The sequence below is a fragment of the Macaca mulatta genome, chromosome X (genome assembly GCF_049350105.2).
Source record: "Macaca mulatta isolate MMU2019108-1 chromosome X, T2T-MMU8v2.0, whole genome shotgun sequence".
In the NCBI taxonomy this organism is placed as follows: Eukaryota; Metazoa; Chordata; class Mammalia; order Primates; family Cercopithecidae; genus Macaca; species Macaca mulatta.
In genome coordinates this window covers 100,433,327-100,456,382 of record NC_133426.1, presented here as the reverse complement: position 1 = coordinate 100,456,382, position 23,056 = coordinate 100,433,327, and the positions used below count along the sequence as shown (strand labels likewise).

The window sequence follows — 23,056 nt, the reverse complement described above, 5'->3', positions numbered from 1 at the left end:
AATTACATAATGGATCCATTCAAGTCTTTGTTGGTTCAGTGTCCTGGGTGCATTCTTTTAGAAAACTTATTACTATCATCTTTCCTACACTATATAAGCATGTTCATTATTTTTTAAAGAATGTGATTGTTGGTGGGTTAATTTTTATGTCAATTTATTGACTTTTGTCTAAGAATAAATATAATTTAACTGCTCATATGCCTTTTTTAAGAAAAAGAAAATCTTGTCAGTTTTCAGATGTGTCATATCCCTGTTTCCAGCTTTGCTTCTCTCCAATCTAGTCTCTGTCCCGCAGCTTAAGGGAACTTTCTAAAATGTTATTCTTGCTATGTAATTCTTCTGCTTATAACATTTGAATGATACTCTTATTATCCACAGAATGAAGTCTCAGCTCCTTAAGATGATCTGTAAGATCCCATATGGTCTGGATCTGTCTACTTCTTTTGCTTCATCCTTTACCTCTCCTCACTTGTTTGCCTTGCTTTGGCCACACAAAGTGCATGCAGTCCCTCCTATGTTCTATAAGTTCTCACTTTTGCTTAAGCTATTCCTTCTACCTTGTACACACTTATACCTACCTTTTCTTCATCTTATTAGTTCCATAAATATTCAGTGTTCTCTGCTAAGATGTAATTTCTTCAGAGTAACTCTCCACAATTTCCAATACTAGAATAAGTGCCCCTAAAAAGTACTCCCATAGCATTCTTTACTCACAACCCCCCCATTATTGTATCTAACACAGTGTGTTGAAATGATCTGTGCATTATAACATTTTCATAATTATCTCAGAGAGGGAAATAAGAACCATATGTATGTTCCAACTAAAGTAATGATAACAACGATAACACTCTATATTTCTTAAACTAAAATCATCTCTTTTAAGTGTCTATTTTACATTTCACATTGTTACTTAACTGAACTTAGCTTTCTGATAATGTGTCCAAATACCATTAAGACAAAATGCTTATTTATATATAGACTCCTTCCAAGGGAAAAAAGTATGCTAATGATTTTATTTGGCAAAGAGACTGAGTCTCAAAGGAGGAAATAAAGAGTAGAATTTTGAAGATTTAGTTAACAACACATAATTTTGCTTAGAACTCTTAATCCAGTTTCTAAGGATTTCAGCAATATTTGAAGTTAGCAGAGAATGAACTAGGATCAGATTGTATACAATCCTAATGTTTCCCCAGAGAAAATTTCTACTTATGTAACTAGAGATGACACAGTTAAGTAAAAGCTCAACATGCGTGTTTCACAAGAGCAACTCTGGAGTATATTCAATTGTCATAGATAACTTTATCATTTTCATCTCCACCAAAACCTGTTTATCCTCATGTTTTCCTTATTCTGGTAAATGGCACCATCATCTTAACTGGCCAAGTTATCCTTGACTTGTTTTTCCCTTACTTAGCCTTCACATTCAGTTGCTTTGTAATATCCTGTCAATTATACCTCCAAAATGATTCTTTCCCTTCCACTACAACTACTAATATCCTATCACAGACCTTCATATCATACCTTCAATAATTGTCTAACTGGTTATTCTACCTCCACGTCCACCCCACCAAAACCAGCTCATTCTTAATAGCATAATGGTAAAGGGTATGTACTCTGAAAACAGAGTGACTTAATTTGTGACCCTAGTTCTGCCACTTAAAAGCTGTGTGTTCCTAGGCAAGTTATTTAACCTCTTTGTACCTCATTTTCCTTATCTTAAAAAATGGAATCATAATAGCATGTACATATCTCGATTATTCTAAGTTCAAAAATATACGTATATAGTACTGAGCACATTACTATTTGCCTGACACATAGTAAATGTTGCATATATATGGTAGTAGGAATAGCAGTAAAACATAACTGAGTTTTTTATGCCCTATTTAAACATCTTTGATGTTTCCCTATTGCCTAGGTACACATTCATTAGCATGGTATACAAGACATTTCACAAGTCATTCCCAGCTGATAAATTCCAGTTTCATTTCTAGCTACCAAATGGTTTATATTTTAGCCACAATGAACTACCTGATATTCTCTGAATGCAGCATCTACTTTTCTAGAATGATACCTGGAAAGCCCTTATCTACCTTAGAATTTCACTTCTAGCGTTACTAGAATCTTGTTTTTACCTACTATAATATAAAATCCTCTGATATACTCTAAACATAGCAAGCTTAAGAAATGCACATTGGATTCTGACCTTATTGCAGTGATCTATTTTTCTGTTGTGTATTGAACCAGAGATTGGAAGCACTGGCCAGACAACACATTTTTATTCTACATTAACAAGTTCTTCTAGGTCTTTCAAGCTTGGATGTGGGGAATCAACTTAATTAATCTTCCTTACTTAAATTTCTGGACATTCATGTATAACTTTCATAAGCCAGACTATATCATCTTGAGGGAGATGGATATTAGGAAGATGGCAGAATAGGACTCTTCGGTGCTTGCCCCCTGCAAAATACCAATTCAAAAATTATCCACACATGAAAAAATACTTTCACAGGAGCTAAGGAAGCCAGGTGAGAGATTATAGTCCCCGGATGTAGCACAGAACTAAGAAAAGATGCATTGAAGAGAGTAGGAAGGACAGATTTGCATTACCCTTATCATCCCTCACCCAATACTAGACAGAAAAGCTTGGAAACACATATCCTTTCCATGGAGGAAAGAGAGGGACATGAGCACTGGACTTTGCCTTGGACCCTGAAACCAGGCCTGCCCCAGTAAGTGTGGAGGCCTCCCTTAGCACCAGGCAGGCATCTACAGTCTCATACTCCAGGCCAGTGCCCACAGACTGAGGTCCCAGGCCCACCCAGTGTGAGGCTGGATCCACAGCCCCAGGCTCTAGGCTTGCATTGCAGTCTCAGTCTCTGGACCACCCCACCACCAGGTCAACCCCAGTGGCTCCAGATTTCAGACTGCCTCCATAACTGGGATGGCCGCCATAGCTGCAGACTTCAGGCTCATGCCAGCACCAGTCAGGCCCTCACAGACCTATTCATCAGGCCAGAATCCACAGACTTGATTTTCAGGTCAGCCCCCACAGATACAAGTCCCTGGCTCACTGAGTACCAGGCTAGTCTCTATAACCTCAGGATCTTGGTCACTATCTACAGATGAAACCTCCAACTCTGCCATGAAACCAGGAGGGATCCCAAAGCTGCAGGCTCCAGACAAGCTCAGTGAATTCAGTCCCCAGACCCACTCCAGTGTCAGAATGAGTCTAATGGCCCCAGGCTCTGGATAAACCCCAGCACTGAAAGACCCCAGAGACCCCAAGATTCAGGCCCACACTAGCACCAGGCCAGCTCCTATAGAATCAGGTTATAGGCTAGACTCAAAGCCAGGTTAGCTCCAGCAACCCCAGGCTTCAGATCACCCCTAGCACTGGGCTGGCCATCATGGTCTCAAGCTTCAGGCCTGTCCCAACACCTGGCCATCCCCTACAGCCCTGGTCATCAGGCTGATAACTGCAGACTCAGCATCCAGGCTGACCACTGTAGATACAGGCCTATTCCATGCCAAGTCACCACTGCATTTTCAGGTTTAAGGCCCAACCAAACACCAGATTAGCACTACTGGACTTAAAACCAGGTAGGAAGGCACAGGAATAGGCTCCAGGCCTTCCTAGTGCCAGGCCAGTCACTATGGCCCTACTTCCCAGGATGGTTTCCGCAGCTCCATGTTCCAACAGACTCAGGGTCCAGGCTTGTCCTAGTAGACTCCTGCACTGGACCAGCCCCTGTGAACTCAGGTTCATAATAGAAGAAAACTTTCCAAATTTGGGCAAACGTATAAATATACAGGTATAGGAAGGCAAAAGTTATCCAATCAGATTCAATTCAAACAAGAATAAATTAAGATATATTGTAATGGAACTATCTAAAACTAAAGACAAAGAAAGGCTCCTGAAAGCATGAAGATAAAAAGGCAGGTAACATCTTAAATAGTTCTAATAAGGCTAGCAATGGATTTCTCAGCAGAGACTATACAGGCCAAGAGGGAGTGGAATGATATATTCAAACTGTTGAAGGAAATAAAAAGGCAACCAAGAATACTTGCTATAGTTTGGATGAGTGTCCCCTCGAAATCTCATACTGAAATATAATCAATGTTGTGGCAGGGTTGGGAGATGGGGCCTAGTGGGAGGTGTTTGGGTCATGGCAGCATATCCCCCTCATAAATAGATTAATGCTCTCCCTTGGGGGTGAGTGCGTTCTCACTCTTAATAGTTCTCATGAGAGCTAATTGTTTAAAAGAGCATGGCATATCCCCCTCCCTCTATTGCTTCCTTTCTTGTTAAGTGATCTGTGAACATGCTGGCTCCCCTTCACTTCCACCATGAGTGGAAGTAGCCTGGGGCCCTCACCGGAAGCCATGTAGATGCCAGTGTCATGCTTCCTGTACAGCCTTTAGAACTGTGAGTCAAATAAACTTTTTTCATTCTAAATCTCAGCTTCAGGTATTACTTTAAAGTAACTCAGTGGACTAAGACAGAACATTTGTTATCAGGAATGGGGTGTTCTATAAAAGTACTTAACAATTGAAAGTGACTTTGGTAGTCAGTAATGTGCAGAGACTGGAAGAGTTCAAAGGGCTCAAAAGAAGACAAAAAGGTGAGAGAAAGTATAAAATTTTAGTTAGATAGAAAGAATAAATTAAATATATCTATTGTACAACTTGGCAAGTATAGTTAATAACAATGTTTTATATACTTGAAAATTGCTAAAGGTAAATTTTAAGTGTTCTGACCACAAAAATAATAAGTATTTGGGGCAATGCATTTGTTAAATAGCTTCATGTAGCCATTCTACACTATTTACATATTTCTAAACATCATATTGTACATCATAAATATCTATTTATAGTTTTTATTTCTGCACTAAAATACATAAATAAATAAAAATATAATTGAGAAGGAGGAAGCATTTTTACGAATAAAACCAAGCACTTTTCCAATTGCAAGTCAAAGAGCAAAGAGCAAAAGCTCCTATTATAGGTGACTCTAAGCAGGGTTTAACTCTAGAGAGAGAAAATGAACTCCACAGGCACTGTAGAGTGTATAACAGATTGCAAAATGCTTGCCCTAGTCAGAAGATTGAACTGGTCTAAAAAGCAATTTCTTCTATGTATTTCCCTGGTAGCATCAGAAAAACACATTAGCACAGACTTCTTGAACTTCCAAGTTATTCAAAATACAAAAAAAAGTTTTGGTTGGCAAAATGTTTAACAAAGAGTACAAATATATCAATTTAGTGTGTTCAGGGTTTTTGTTTTTTGTTTTTTAACAGTATTTATGTCAGAAGAATAAGTTGTTGTTTACCAGTTAGGGAGTCTTGGTTATTTCTAAACAGATTAATTTTCTTCTAAATTTTTAAATTGTCTCTTCTTGTCAAAAAAAGACCACATCATTAACCTCAAAGAAATGCTAATAAACCAAACTAATTTAAAAGCTTTAGTAAGTTCAATTAATTGTTTTGTTAACAGTCTAATTTTCTCATGCTTTGTTAATGAGTATATTGTAAGTAATTTTGATAATCTCCAGTTCAGCAAACAAGTTTTGCATTGTAAAGCAAAAATTGTGTTGTCTTAATAATTACCAAAATCATTGACCTGTTTGGTATTTGTGATAAATTGGATAATTACCTTTGTAAATTGCATTCCAAGTTTCAGTGCTATAAGAGAAAGGTAATTTATTTTTCCATGTTATGTATATACACACACACGCACACACACACATACACACACACATATACACACACACATATATATATATACCTAACTTTAAATGTATACAACAAATCTCAAATCACCTTTTCATATAACAAAACTGCTATAGTGCACTTAATAATAGCTTCAGACATTTGTCTTACATTTTAGATGTCATTGAAATGGGCATAATAACAAGTTTATGTCAAATGAAAGATTATTATTCAAAAGACTTAGGCTTATAATATAAAATCTTATTTATTTCTTGCTCATTCTAGCATGGTATTAAACTCTGTGGGTCAAAACCCACATCATAAAAGTCAGGAAATTGCTATTTATGCAACATGCATTTGTGACAATGACCACATTTACAAGAATGCTCATCAGTCTTATAACACTACTCGAAATTCATGTTTTTTATTTGTCTTGAAAGACAAGTCCTCATTTCAGTGTAAAAGGTACCACCACATATTGATATATAAACACTACTTTATAGAACATAAGCTGCACTTTTGAAATGTAGACACACACAAAACCTCATGAGTTTTATGGAATTTGAATAAGTATATTTTAATAAATTAGAATCTTCTATAGCTGAAGTGTTCAACTTTATCCTCCTCACACATGAATTACAAATACAACTTTGCGAAGGTTAGTTACCTTATTTTGGCCACTACATGGAGAAATCCAGGTAATTGCTGTATAAAATACGTGACTGGAAGACAATGTATTCTAGTCACTGTTGACAATTTCACAAGGAAGACAAGATTCCTGCTATCTAGGATGTACTTACTACCTATTATTGAATATTTATGATGTGTGAGACACAGCACTAAGATTTTTCACATCTTGTCTCTAAAATTCTAAGAAAAGTCTTATGAAGTGAGCAATATTATTCCTATTTAAAATTGCCAATTAATAGACAAAGGATATGAATCCATGTCTGGTGACAAAGCCTTTGTTTTTTGCCACTATGCCATGCTGTAGTATCCTTACACATGATCTAAATCAAAGAAATCTCCAAACAATAATAGCACATGGTGTTTAATTTGAAAAATATGGTCAATCACAAAGTAGATGCAATATGATGTGGCCAGTGTTTTATTCATTTCACAGGTGTTTGTGGCACTTTTTTAAAAGTATAAGTCCAGTGGAGCAAGGTTCTTGGATGGATCCAGAGAATTCTTGTTTTTATTTTTATATCGATTAGAATACACCTACATACTAGAACTAAGCAAAAAGCAAGGTCTTTTTCATATATGCATCAGAAAACCATTGGTATAAGGTGAACCTATGGGTTCTGGAGCCTATGTTGATGGATAGATGTTTTGTTAAGTGGGCATTGGTGTCCGTCCTCGGTTGCTTTGCAGATGATTTTGTTCTTACAAAGCTATAGTTCCAAATCTTTCCTATCTTATAGAGTATTTTGAGAAGCTGACACCTATCAATTCTTTCTCCAGGCAGGGTGATTTATAGATATGAAAAAACAGAGTTTTGCATAACATTTCATTTCAGGTAGTTCATAATCCTTCCAAATTCCATTTATGCCTTGACTATATAAAAATTAAGAACCCTTACTATAAAACCTCTTTTGTGCAAAGTATTATGTTTTCTTGGCAACAAGGAGGCTTGGGTCTGTTGGAAATAACAATATTTAACAATACACAAAATCTTTCCCTGTCAATTTCATTGGCATAAAATAACTTTATTTTCTGATATATTTTTATTTCAAGTTCTTATTATCATTACTATTTCTAAAAAGAATAGTTAATACAACATGAAGTTAAAACTGTTGTATAGACCCAAGAAATCTTTGGTTCAGGGACAGCTCCCAAGTCCCCTCCTTGTCCTGACACAGAATTCTCTCTCATTTTACCTGACACTACACTTACAGTGTCGACTCCTAATCTCAGCTAATTTTCTATGCATGGAAAAGAACAAAATATTCTTCCTTCATAAACATTTTGTAATCAACAACACATTATCTTTAATCAACAAAACCAGTTTTACTGTGTATTCATTTTGAATATAGGTAAATTTGACTAAAATGTTAGAAAGAAATAGAAAATATTCAAAAACAAGGTCAATTAACTATAATGAGTATTATGTTCAACCAACTGTCTTCTTAATGAGTTGTGGATGTGAGTCGTATCTAAAATTAAAGGGTTGAGGAATTCACAGGATGGAATGAAGAAGTGTGTAAGCGCTTGATCACTATGTGTGAGACAAAGGATGCCCACAGCTGCTTTTCTTTTGTTCAAAAGCACAAACATGCCAATGAAATGCCACCATAGGGAGACTACAGGTAGCTGCAATCTATCTAGATATTAAAGGCCAAAAGCTAAGAAGAGCAGTTTTCCTCTAGAGATGACATAGGTTGATTGAGAAATGAAACTTTGGTGTGATAATGGTATACGTATTTTTTTGTTTTAGTTTTTGTTTTTTGTTTTCATGACCCCACTTGGATATATGGAGTCAGAAAGAGATAATCAAGGTGAAGAATGTAGCTATTTGGCAAATCTCAGTCTTGAGATGCTCATTTCAGCATTATGATTCAGACTATTTTTAAAAAGTTATGATTCCCTAATGTTCATAGAAATGTAAACTCACAACTTGCAGACATGTTTTCTTTAGAGTGTGCATATATATATACATATATATATGAGTTGAATGCCCTTAAGTGGGCACGCACTCTCCAATGTATCACAGGTCCAAACCCTTCTTACCACTTTGTATTTTCTGCTTTACTCCTTTACCTTAATTGCCTGGGGCCTTGAAGATATTTCAGTCTAACATTCTGTGGCTAGAGAGGAATGATTATTTTGAATACCTGCAGCATATGAGGACTCATGCTTATTTTGTACCTAAAATAGTTCACCTAAATGTAAAATTATTAATGGCATATATCAAAATCAATTTGCTTGTAAAACTACTAAGTAATAATCTCTTTAGCCATCCCAAAGCCAAAACAAAGTAGTATAAGGTACACTGGTTTGAGAGTCAAATATAGTATATTTGTGTAGTGTGGGCAAAATAAAAATAAATAAATAAATAGAATCAAATATGTTTATTAATTTAGCAAAGTTTTTTTTCTAATGACAATATTCAAGCCTGATAAGGTTATAGTAAAAATAGATACTCCCTGTTGCTAGGAATATAAACTGAAACAACCTTCCTCTAAAGCAATTTGTCAATATGAATTAAGAACAGAAAAAGGCTTATATGTTTGACATTTTAAATCCTATCAGAGGCCTATATTAAGAAAACATATTAGGCCATTCTTACATTGCTATAAAGAAATACCTGAAACTGGGTAATTTATTAAAAAATTTCTTCCACCAGATACTGTAAATCATCACTCTCAAGTTCAAAGTTCCACAGATATCTAAAGTAGGGGCACAATACAGCCAGGTTCTTTGCTAAGGCATAACAAAACTCGCCATTGCTTCAGTTCCCAATAAGTTTCTCATTTCCACCTAAGACCTCATCAACCTGTACTTCACTGTCCATATCACTATGAGCATTTTGGTCACAACCATGCATCCAGTATCTAAGAAGTTCTAAATTTTACCTCATCTCTTTGTCTTCTTCTGAGTTCCCCAAACTCTTCCAACCTCTGCCTGTTACCCAGTTCCAAAGCTGATTCCACATTTTCAGGTATCTTCATAGCAATGCCCCATCCCTCAGCACCAATCTTCTGTATTAGGCTGTTCTTTCATTGCTATAAAGAAATGCCTGAGACTGGATAATTTATAAGGAAAAACATTTAACTGGCTCATGGTTCCTCAGACTGTTCAGGAAGAACAGCTCTGGCATCTGCTCAGCTTCTTGGGAGACCTCAGGAAACTTAGAATCATGGTGAAAAGCAAAGGTGGAGCAAGCATGTTACATGGCAAAAGTAGGAGCCATAGGGCAAAGTGGCAGGTGCTACACACTTTTGAACAACTAGGTCTCATGAGAAGGAACTCACTATCGTGAGGACAGTACCAAGTGGGATGGTGCTAAACTTTTCAAGAGAAAGCTGCCCACATGATCCAATCACCTCCCACCAGGCCCCAATTCTAACATTGGGGATTACAGTACAATCTGGGATTTGGGCACGGACACACATCCAAACTATATCAGGAAGTATATACACTTGATTTTGGTCAACATAATTTACAAATCTAAGATAATTATCAGAGATACCAAGATTGCTTTGGCAATACCATTAGAACACACTGTAAACAGCAAGCATATCCAATAAAAAGGAAGTGTTAAGGTAAATTATGGAAGATTTCAAAACTATTCAAATGTTTACAAAGAATTCACAGTGATTTGGAAGAAGAACTAGAAAATATCTTACAGTACGTATTGCGTGATTACAATAAACTAGGCATGTTACTATTTGCTTTAAATGCAATATTTTATTGGAGAATTTTTTACAATGGGGGATTTGGGGAAGACCACTATATACGGTCAATATGGTATAATTGCAGCAATATTAAACATTCATAGAAGAAAATGACAAAAAATAATATATGTGCAAATAAATGTACAAATATGACAGTGTGATTTTTTTCTAGATTTCACTGTTGTTCGATATTTTTCTAAAAACTGTGTATAAAAATTTTTAATCAGAAAAATAATAAAAGGAAAAGTATAATCATAAAAATTTAGTGTCACACCAGAGAGAAGAAACCTGTTTGACTCTATTTCTCACCCTCTCATGCTTTTCTCCTTCATCCTTAATTTATGTCCAACTATATCTATGTAGCAGAACTGAAAAGGCCAACTGATCTGTCTTCACACAGAGACAATAAAATGGTTATTTTACGTATGTGATTTTTAAAATGCAATATAAAATGAATTAGTTAACAGGTTATGCATACAGATAACTATAAAAGACAAGTGAATGAATTCCTTTCTGAATGTTCCACCCACAAATTAATATAAATAAGCTAATATTAGAAATATATAATTCAGTTATATTCATATTAGTAATAAACTATATATCTATGTATATTTAATATTAGGTATATGTGATTCCGTTATATTCATGTGAAAACGAGTTCCCAAACTAACTTCTGCTGGTTCCAAATTTACATGAAATAGCTCCTCCGATGCTCACTTAAATTTCAGTTAGCCCAATTTACATTGTAATTTCTTTAGGCATAGTAAATTATATGTACATTTTGTTGTTTTTCTTGGGATCTAAGTTAAATATATACATATATATTTTACTGTGTATCTGATTATTGAATCTACTTAGACACATCTGTCATTAGGATCTAACAAGATTAAAAGCTGTGTTTTCTACAGGTTCATCTAAAGTGCCTCTTCTAATGTTCTAAAGAAGCATTAGACGCAAAACATTCTTCTCCAAAATTGTTATATCTAAGATTATTCATGGATTTTATTATGTAATAGATGTAAAATGTGTTCTATTTGTGTTCCCATTGAATGGTTGGTTACTTGCTACAAGTATATATGAATTATTTCTATATCTATCAAGAAGATAGAGAAATTGTGGGTATTAAGGAAACCAAAGCAGATCCCCTACCTTTACTTGACAAAAAAGAATGTCTAGCGACTAACATCAGAACGATGATGGAATAGAAAGCTGTGGCCACTCCTTACCCCACAGACACATTAATTCAAGATAAATACACGGATTTGTTTCTTTTGTAAGAAATTCAGAAACTGGTTGACAAGTTCCTACACCATGGGTGAGTGCAAAACCAGCTACGTTGCAACCTATAGAAAATTTAGAAAGACCTTCTCACCACAATCCCCACCCCTGGCACAGTGCCACATGATCAGGAGGAAACATTCAGCTTCCAGCTTCTTCCTGAGTTGGACAACATATCAAACATCCCATCTATTCCAGGGGCTACCCAAGGGGCTATCATCCATCCCACTTGTCTTGGACTAGGCAGACCATAGATTCCTAGGACTACAGAGAACAAAGGCAATGGTTTGAAATAGTGTGAGAGTAGCCAGGCGTGGTGGCTCACACATGTAATCCCAGCATTTTGGGAGGCCGAGGCGGGCAGATGACCTGAGGTCAGGATTTCGAGACCAGCCTGGTCAACATGGTGAAACCCCATCTGTACTAAAAATATAAAAATTAGCCAGGCATGGTGGCAGGTGCCTGTAATCCCAGCTACTCAGGAAGCTGAAGCAGGAGAATCACTTGAACCCAGGAGGCGTAGGTTGCAGTGAGCCAAGATCATGCCATTGCACTCCAGCCTGGGTGATAAGAGTGAGACTTTGTCTCAAAATGAATGAATGAATGAATGAATGAATGAATGAATGAATGAATAAATAGAGTGTGAGGGCAACCACCACAGTTCCTCTCCTCAGTTCAGCACAGATTAAGCTCCCAGGTTATACCTGGGCAAGTAAAAAGTTAGACTACACATCCAATGTTCCAACTTCTTCAGGTGCTACCCAAGAAGACTAGTTTGTGTTGCCTGTCTTGGAGCACTCATGGGGCATCACGTATTCTAAATACCTTGGGATCACTAAGAACAAAGAAGGTGGTTTGAAGGAGCATGCAAGCAGTTGCCACAACCCCTGCCCACGGCCGAGAAAAAAACAAGCAGGAAAAAAACTCCAGGTCCCAGTTTATCCCTGAGAAGGAAATGAGTAGTTCTGCACATCCAATATTCTAATTTCTCTGAATGTTAAACAAGGGATTGGTTCCTGTTTCACTTGTCTTAAAATACCAACAGGGTATGACATGCTGTATATACTAGCAGGCCCTTAAGAACAAAGTTGATTTGGACTAGTATAAGGTTTGGCAAGCCCACAGAAGCATTGGTTGCATTCACTGGTGAAGGTTTCTTCCTGTACGAAGCCAATTGTCAGACTGGGATAGGTAGTGTTTTTTTCTAATGCTTAAACACAGACACAAAGAGTTAGGAAAACTGAAGAAAAGGAAAGCAAGATTCGAACAAAGGAACAAGATAAAACTCCAGAACCTGACCCTGAAGAAACAGAGATATATGAATTACCTGACATCTATATACTAACAACAAACTATCTGAAAAATACATTAAGAAAATGATCCCATTTACAATGGCATAAATATGATAAAATACTTAGGGATAAATTTGACTAAGAAGGTGAGAGATTTGTACTCTGGAAACTATAAGACATTGATGAAATAAAATGAAAGAAGCCACAAATAGATGAAAAGATATTCCATGAACATGGATTGGAAGAATTATTATCATTAAAATGTTTGCACTACTCAAAATGATCTACAGATAAAATACAATATCAAAAATTTAATGACTTTTTCACAGATATTTTTAAAAACCCTACAATTCTTATGGCACCACAAAAGATGCCAGAAAGCCAAAGCAATATTAACAAGAAAAAACAATGCTGCAGGCACCACACTCCTTGATTTCAAACTATATTACAAAGTTATAGTAATCAAAATACTATGACAGTGCATTAAAACAGACATATAAACTAGTGGAATGGAATAGGGAGCCCAGAAATAAACCCACACCTGTGTCTTTGACTAATCTTTGCCAAGGGTACCACGAATACACAATGGTGAAAAGGTAGTCCCTTTAATGAATGGTGATGGGATAAATAGATATCCACATTCAGAAGAATAGAAGTAGATTACAACATATAAAAACCAACTCAAAATGAATTAAAGACTTAAATGTGAGATATGAAACCACAAAAAAATCCTAAAAGAGAAAATAGAGAAAAAACTTCTTGATATTGCTCTTGACAATTATTTTTTGCATCTATCAGGATGACTATTAAAAAAAGACAAGAGATAAATGTTGATGAGGGTGCAGGGAAAAGGGAACCCATGGACACTGTTGATGAGAATCCAAAATAGCACAGCAACTGTGAAAAACAAAGTGGACATTACATAAAATCTGACAAATATGATTATTATATGATTCATCAATCCGACTTCAGGATATATATCCAGAATAATTGAAATCCGGATCTAAACTCCCATGTTTATTGCAGCACTATTTGCAATAGCCAAGATATGGAAACAACCTCAATGCCCCTTAATGGATGAACAGAAAAAGAAAATGTAGCTTCTACATATAATGGAACATTATTATTATTCCGTTTAAGAAAATAAGGAAATCGTGCAATATATGGCAACACAGATGAAACTCGAGAACATTTTGCTAAGTTAAATTCACTAGTCACAGAAAGACAAACACTGATTCCTCTTACATGAGGTTTCGAAAATGGTCAAACTCCTGGAAGCTGAGAGGGGGATGTTGGTTGCTAGGGGCTTGGAGAAGGGGACAACAGGAAGTTGCTTATCAATGGGTATAAAATTTCAATTATGCAAGATGAATAAGTTCTAGAGATCTGAACCTAACTATAGGTACAACATTGTACCTATGGTTAACAATACTGTATTGTACACTTGAAAGTCCACCAAAGGGTTAGATCTCATGTTGTATTCTTACCACAGTAAAATCAAGAATTTTAATAAAGTGAAGTCTATCATTTTCAAATATTTCCCCAATATCCTTGAAACTCTGCTTGAATATCTTTTTGTTTTCAATTTGCACAACATACCTGTTTGCCTCTTGAAAATCATTGGATACGTGTAGGATTCTAGAGATTTAGCACTTTGGTACGCATTACTATCATACTGAGTATTACTAACACACAGTTAATGTATCTTCTTACTTAAGAGCACACTGCCCTCTCTGATATGTTCTTAAAAAAGAAGATACTATTAACTTTGTGTTTTTTACCAGGCTTAGTCTTAAAACACTGGACAAACATTAAGCAATATATATTCAAATCCATTAGTCTATGTTTTCTGTATCCTCTCAATTCATATTTCTCCTGTCTTCGTTTGTTTTGAAGTAAAACAAAAACAGTAAACAAGTTCATGTCAATGTAGTTTTCCCCACTGTCATACCCCTCTAGCAATGTTGTCTAGGGGAAAGCTGGCTAGAGTTTTGCAATATCTGACTTTGAAATACCATATTCTAGAATCTGGAGATCCCTTTACAATTCAAACATACATTCTTGTCCAGATATAATCAGGACCTGAAAGTCTGACTAAAACTAGTCACAGACACCCAAGACCTGGGGAACAAGATTCCAGATCATTGACTTACTTACTATCATGCAAAATAACATATTTGTGTTGGTATTATCAATGCATTCTCTCCTTGTAATTAAGCCAAACACAAAACAAATCTAAATTTTAAAAATACTATATTAATTCAACTCCAAAAACATCTGGTATTAATTTTAATTATTTTTGGCACGTTGTTTCCAGTAGTAACCAAACACTGGAAATTAAATCATACTTAGGTTGTTTTCTGTGCTTTGAGTCAAAACAATATGAGCTAGATGAGCAAAATACTAAGTGATATCAGTTTAAAATAACCTGATATGTTCTTACAAATGGAACTAGAAATGTTGAAAGTCTGATAGCTAAGATTTTATATTTCTTGGCTATGAATAGACTTGACCAGTGTTGATATCTGAGACTCACCATTTTATATACAGTAGTTCTAATTTGTATATGTTTATTTGTATGCATGTGGTGAGATTAAAGTAGAAAATCAGTGTTTAAATGGTGGTAGGAGGCATTTCACTGTAACTAACTGTATTAGTCTGTTATTGCACTGCTATACAAAAATACCTGAAACTAGGTAATTTATAGACAAAAGAGGTTTAACTGGTTCACAGTTCTGCAGGCTGTATGGAGAGCATGGCCGAGGAGGCCTAGGGAAACTTACAATCCTGGCAGAAAGGTAAGGGAAAGCAGACATGACTTACGTGGAATGAGCAGGAGGAAGAGATAGAGAAGGGGGAGATAGTATACACTTTTAAACAATCAGATCTTGTGAGAACTCACTCTCTATTACAAGAACAAGGGGAAAATCCACTCCCATGATTCAGTCGCCTCCCACCAGGCCCGTCTTCCAACATTGGGCATTATTATTCCACATAAAATTTGTGTGGGGACACAGACCCAAACCATATCACTAACACTTCCTTGCCGCTATACCTACTTACTGTTGTCATTGGAATTATTAGTCAGTACCTGATCAGGAAAATAGAAACTACCTTAGATATTTCAAGACATGGAAATTCAATTCAGAGACTTGGTAACAAGTGTTGGAAAAACAGAACCACAAAGGGTTCTAGGTAATATTATTCCTTTTGTTTCTCTGGCATATACATATGATTGACTCCCCTAATTTAAGAATATTAGTGTGAGGTAGGCGAATATGTTTTCATAGTTGAAAAGACTCTACTGATTTTTAATTTTAATATGTAGGTATTAAGTATGACAGCCATCTATTATTAAGGAATAAACTGTAACAATTTTCTAATTAAAATAAACTTGAACAGTATTATTGATTTCCCAAGGCACTGGTCATTGCCTAGCAGCAAAACTGACAGAAGAAGATTGCTGGATATAATATTAGACACCATTTATCAAATAAAAGAAAAGCTCACGTAACCTTTGGTCTCTCTGCTCTCACTCGATGAGGGTCATTTATTGGAAAGTGGTCACTTTACAGTAGATAGTAAGATGGGCAATAGGCCTGAACATTTTGATACGTTATTTCTGAGCTTTAATTTTGGTGAAGTGCTTTCCTGACTGACCCTATAAAAGTTATTTTAAATCTAGACATGAAGGTAGATCAGGATGTTGAAGAGATTATTTTTAATCAAAGTCTAAAGTTATTTACTGGTGTATGTGTACCACATTTTCTTTATCCAGTCCACCATTAATGGCCATCTAGGTTGATTCCACATTTTTGTGATAGTGAAAAGTGCTGCAATGAACAAACGCATGCATGTATCTACTATGCAGCCATAAAAAGGAATAAAATCCCGTCCTTTGCGGCAACATGGATGCAACTGGAGGCCATTATCCTAACCCAATTAAAGCAGGAACAGGAAACCAAATACTGCGTGTTCTCCTTTATAAGTGGGAGTTAAATATTGAGTACACACGGACACAAAGAGGGAAACAGTAGACACTAGCTATTACTTGAGGATAGAGACTGTGAGAAGGGTGAGGATCAAAAAACTACCTATTGGATACTATGCTCAGTACCTGGATGATAAAATCATTTGTACAAGAAAACCCCACGACACACAATTTACCCATGTAACAAACCTGCACATGTAGCACCTGAACTTAAAATTGTAGTTAGGAGAAAAAAAATTAAATGATATTCATAGCTAGCTTTAAAATATAAAAATAAGGTTATTTCTCTCTTGTCAGTCCTCCTACTTGCAAATACTCCAGATAAAAATACGTGTCTAAGGAGAGAATTTGATTTCTGATATTTTTTTATTTGTAAATTATATATATTAGACCAAAATACAGTTTAAAATAGAGGTTTGTTCTCAATTATTTTACAAATAGCTGAATGAATGTCTACGAAAACTTTGCTAAAGGCATGAATTTGATCTCTTGCTGAGCAACAGCCTCAAGGTTTAGGGATGTCTTATTATAGGGGCTGTAAACTCTAGTGCCTTCAGCGGTAAAGCAGGTAAACAGAACTAATGAAGCTATTAGCATGATCTTGTGTTTTCATACATAAGTGCAAATCTACCAATGTTCATGAGAAGTTAAAAATCCAAATATATATGTAAAATCTCCTGACTTTTAAATGCTGGCAAAAATGTAAAGTATTTTTTAGATTCTGTGGAATAAATAAAATATATTTGGTGATTTCAGTTTGGCCCACAAGGTTGCAAACTGTTTAAAATGTGGATGTAATAGGGATGCAGTTAATATATTTACAATTCAGGTTCACAACTGGCTTTGCCAAGATGCCATTATTGGGAGCTGGCAGCAAGTCTATTGCATCGCATGGAACAAAAACTTACTATATATCAGATATTGTGCTAAGTGTTTCACATGCATTATCTTATTTAATACATTATTCCTGGTAGTTAGTTATTTTTGTTCATGTTTTAAATATGAAGAAACTTTAAGATTTTTCAACTTGCCCAAGTTTAAGCAATAATAAAGGAGTGGAAAAAATGAGTCAAAGTGGGCCTGACTGGTTCCAAAGCCCATCTTCTAAAGACTCTATCATTCTAACTTTGTAGGAGTCACAAGAGCATAGTACACACAAACTTTACAGACCAGAATAACGGAATTCTTAGTTGGTCATAAGAAAGAGGAATGGTGAGAAAATTATTGCGAGAATCATGGGAGAAAACTAAATAGAAGCATGATTACAACATCTATACTCTTGATCCTTTGTCCCTCGATCCTTCTCTCTCATTTATCAGAGATCCAGAGGTCTTATCAGTTTTTACCCCATCCCTGTATTTTCAGCTTCTTCTTCTGTGCTGCCCATTTGCCTACTCTTTCTTTTTAAATAATGGTAACTGCTTGGATTCAATGTCCTCTCCCACCTACTGCTCCATCTCCTGCCCTTCATAGCCTAACTTGTAGAAGGAGTTTTCTGCACTCTTTGTTGCCATTTTTACCTCTTGAACAATATTTCACCAACTCATTTGACGTCTGTTCCCAATATTCTACTAAAACTTATCATACTACCTTCACCAATGATAGTCATATCATTATACTCAGTTCAGTTGGCCTGGTCTTGGCCTTTAAACATTTGACAGTATTTACAATGTTGTTCTTAAAGCATTCTTTGCTCTTGGATTCTAGTAAATCGCACTCTCCTGAATTTCCTCTTATCTTTTTATCTGTTTATTTTAATGTCCTTTGCCAGTTCATCCTCTTCTGTTATATCTGACACATTATTGTTAAAATTACTCAAGACTGTATGTTAAGCCCTATTTTCCTCTCGTGCTCACAACTATTCCTTAGCTACCTTATCTACTCCTATAGCTTTGTATACCATCTATTTGCTGATGTATCTCAATTTTACATCTTAGACTTAGAAATCTACCCTAATTAGTACATACAACTGCATATCTTACATTCCTACTTGGAAAACTCACGTGAATCTCAAATAGAATAATTAAAATTCAACTGTTCATCTCTGTCTTATTTTCCCCAGTAAACTTCCCCATCTATGGAAATGTCACCATTATACAGCTAGATTTCTTGAATCAGAAAACTAGAAGTCATTTCTGATAACCTGATAAGACCTTCTATTCTCATACTCTTGCCATCAAGTTAATCAACTAAGTCTTGCTGATTTATTTCCAAATTACTTCTTAACATTTTTTAATTATCTTATTCTACACTAACAGCAGTCTAGGCTAAGCTAATACCACTCCTCACATACTGTAACAGGCCTGAACTGGTATCCCTGTATCCATACCCTTTTTTTGGCATATGCTGCTGCCAACATGTTTTGAAGGTTGATACATTCAGCCTCATAAAGATCACAGATGCCTTCATGACTCCTGTCATTCACCAGTGAGATATCAAAATATAGTTGACAAAGATCACATTAGAAAAGCCAATTGAAATTACACTTCTTTCCTAATCTGTCACCTTGTTAATAAGAAGGCACAGAACACCAACTCACCAAGCAGGGGAGGCCAAGCAGTGTACATTTGCGGATCTCTGCATTGGAGTCAAGGACCTGAAGTATTGCTCTGCCAGGACTCTATTTTCTTGATCTTGGAAACCTGAAGGGGTCCAGGGGAGACACAAGCAATAAAATTAAGATGTTAGGATAATGAAATTTTAATTCCTCGGGATTTGGGAGACTGCATTTCAGCAGGTAAGAGACTCCATAGTTGAGAGTGATAGTTGAGCATGACATAACCTGCAGCAATAGAAAAGACAATGATGGCAGTGGTGAAACTGCATCACATAGCATAGAAGTCTTCTTGCAGTTTCCTTAGTATAACCTCCTAAGTTAAATAAATTTCCGGGTCAATGGTATGGGTATTTTTAAGGCTTCTGTTAGTATTCTTAAAATTTCATTCAAAACATTCTACTATTAATTTATACTCTCACTAGTAGCATAAAAATAGTTCACTTCACTAAGGATATTTTAAATTGAGCAATTGAATAAGAATAAATTCCCACCTTTCATTTATACTTATGGATGCATTGACTATACCTTTTAATGTCCTGATGCTTTAAAAGATATTGTTCTTATTTTTTGTTTAGCTACATTCCAACAGCCATTTTCATATAAATAAAGTAATAGACAAATAAATGTTATTATTTTCTGAATGCTCACAATATGCCATGTACTGTTCTAAAGTCCTTTATGATTATTAACTTTTTTAATCCTCAGAAAGAGCCTGCGAAAACAGAAATTAAGCTATTTGCCCACCATCCCCTAGATAATAACTGGGAAATCAAAGATATCAACCTGGACTCTAAATTCAATGTTATGGAGCTATAACAGTTTATCTCTTTGAATGATAAAACATTTAATTGTATCAATTGGGAACTGAATCAATATTCTAATATGTACTAATATACTAGTTTTGAAAATGTGGACGTTTTATACAAATTAAATCAGCTTAATATTAAATGACCACATTGACTAATATCAATAAAATACTGAACATTCACAATATTTCTCAATAAATAAATTAATCCACAATTCTATCATATGATTTCTAAGACATTTTTTAAGACTTAACTTTTTTCCTGTGGCCACTATGTATACCATTTATTAATTCTAAATTATTTCTAGTATGATATTCATATGGACAACTATTTGGGTGTAATTATAATGGAAAAAAGCAAACAATCTCATCAATATTACTACACACTGCAAAGATTTCTTTTTGACAATAATTTAAAATTATATCCAATTAATAGGATAAGGGTGCCCATTTTTACCACTTCTATTCAAAATAACACTGGAAGTTCTAACCAGAGCCATTAGACAAGAGAAAGAAATAAAAACATCTAAATTAGAAAGAAAAAAGTCAAATCATTCTTGTTTGCTGATGACATGATCTTATACTAAGAAAAACCTAACAACTCCACCAAAATACTCTTAGAACTAATGAACAAATTCAGTAAAGCTTCAGGATACAAAATCAACATAGAAAAATTGGTAACATTTATATATGCTAAAAGTGATCAATCTGAAACAAAAATAAAAAGCAATCCCACTTAAAATAGCCTCAAACAAAATTAAATGCTGGTAATAGACTTAACTGAATAAGTGCAAGGTCTCTATAACAAAAACTAAAAAAACCCTGATGGACAAAATTTAAGAGAACAGAAAAAATGGTAAGATATCCTATGCTTGTGTGTTTAATATTGTAAAATTGGCTATCCTACGCAAGGTAATCTACAGGTTCAATGCAGTCTCTTTCAAAATACCAATGACATTCTTCACAGAAATAGAAAATGCAATTGTAAAATTAATATGGAACCAAAGAAGACCCCAAATAGCCAAAGAAGTATTGAGTAAAAAACCAAAGCTGAAGACATCACTCTACCTGATTTCCAATTATATGACAAAGCCACAGTAACCAAAAGAGTTGGCATTATGTCTGGCAAAAAACAAACTTGTAGAGCAACAGAAAAGAATAAATAACCCAGAAATAAATCCATACACTTAAACAGCCAACTCATTTTCAACATAGGTGCTAAGAACATACATTGGAGAAAGACAGTCTCTTTAATAAATGGTGATGGGAAAACTGGATATCCACACACAGAAGAATGAAACCAGGTCCCCATCCTTTACCATAGACAAATATCAACTCAAAATGGATTAAAGTCTTAAATGTAAGACCTGAAACTATGAAAATATTAAAATAAAACATTGGGGAAATGTAACAGAACATTACTCTCATCAAAGATTTGTTGAGTAATACCTCAAAGGCCCAGGCAACAGATGCAAAAATGAGCACATGAGACAGGTTACATCAAGCTAAAAAGCTTCTGCACAGCAAAGGAGACATCAACAAAGTGAAGCGACAAACAACAACATGGGAGAAAGTATTTGAAAACTATCCATCTGAAAAGGGACAAAAATCAGAATATATAAGGAACTCAAACAACTCAATAACAAAAACACAATAATCCAATTTTATAATCCACAAATGATTACAATAGACACTTATCCAAAGATGGCATACAAATAAACAAAAGATCTATTTTAAAAACACTGAGCATCACTAATCATCAGGAAAATTCAAACCAAAACCACAATGAGATGTCATTTCACCCCAACTAAAATGGCTATTATCAAAAAGACAAAGGATAACAAATGCTAATGAGGGTGCAAAAAAAGGGGAACGTTTGTCCACTGTTGGTGGAAATGTAGAATAACACAGCCATTGTGATAAACAATATTAAGTGTCCTCAGAAAACCAAAAATAGAACTACCATATGATCGAGTGATCTCACTCGTAGGTATATATCCAAAAAGAAAAGAAATCAGCATATTGAAGAGATATCTGCACTTTCATGTTTATTGAAGCACTACTCACCATAACCAAGATACTGAACCAACCTAAGTGTTCGTTAACAAATAAATAGATAAAAATATCGTATATATTCATCATAAAATATTATTCGACCATAAAAAAGAATGAAATACTTTCATTTGCAACAACACGGATGAAACTGGAAATCATTATGTTAAGTGCAATATGGTCAGACATAGAAAGACAAATATTGCATATTTTCTTATATATGTGGGATGGTCAGACATAGAAAGACAAATATTGCATATTTTCTTATATATGTGGGAGCTAAAAGAGTGGATGTCATGGAGGTAAAGAGCAGAATAGTGGTTACTAGAGGAGGGAAGGGAATGGGGGAGTGGTGGATAAAGAGAAATTGGTTAACAGGTACAAAAATACATTTAGATAGAAGGAATAAGTTCTAATATTGAATAGTACAATAAGGAAATTATAGTTAACAATAATGTATCGTATATTTCAAACTAGCTAGAAGAGAATTGTAGTGTTCCATATGTAAAGTAAAAAGTTCAGGATGATAGACATTCCAAATATTATGATTTTTTATTGTTCAAAGTTGAACCAGGATTTTATTTACTTTTTTATGTATTGCTTTATGTGGAACTGTGCTTTTATTTTTCTTTTTTATATTTTATTTTTTATTTCAATGGCTTTAGGGGTACAAATGGTTTTTGGTTACACGGATGAGTTGTGTAGTGGTGAAATTTAAGATTTTCATATACCCATCACCGGGGTAGTGTACACTGCACCCAATAGGTAGTCGTTAATCCCTCACCTCCCTCTTGTCCTCACCACTTGTGAATCTTCAATGTCCATTATACCACTCTGTATGCCTTTGTGTTCCCACAGCTTAGTAGCTTAGCTCCCACTTATAAGTGAGAACATGTGTGATTTAATTTTCAATGGCTGAGTTATTTCACTTAGAATAATGGCCTCCAAGTTGCTGCAAAATACATTATTTCAT

General features: G+C 35.2%; 1 long non-coding RNA gene across 1 annotated transcript in view; it reads right to left on the bottom strand.

Annotated features, from left to right (window-relative positions):
• LOC114674925 (uncharacterized) overlaps positions 1 to 23,056 on the bottom strand; it is a 54,691-nt gene that overhangs the window by 8,744 nt on the left and 22,891 nt on the right. Inside the window, exon 2 of the long non-coding RNA XR_013412754.1 lies at positions 19,209 to 19,311. This is a non-coding gene — a long non-coding RNA (uncharacterized LOC114674925). The remainder of the gene's footprint in view (positions 1 to 19,208; positions 19,312 to 23,056) is intronic.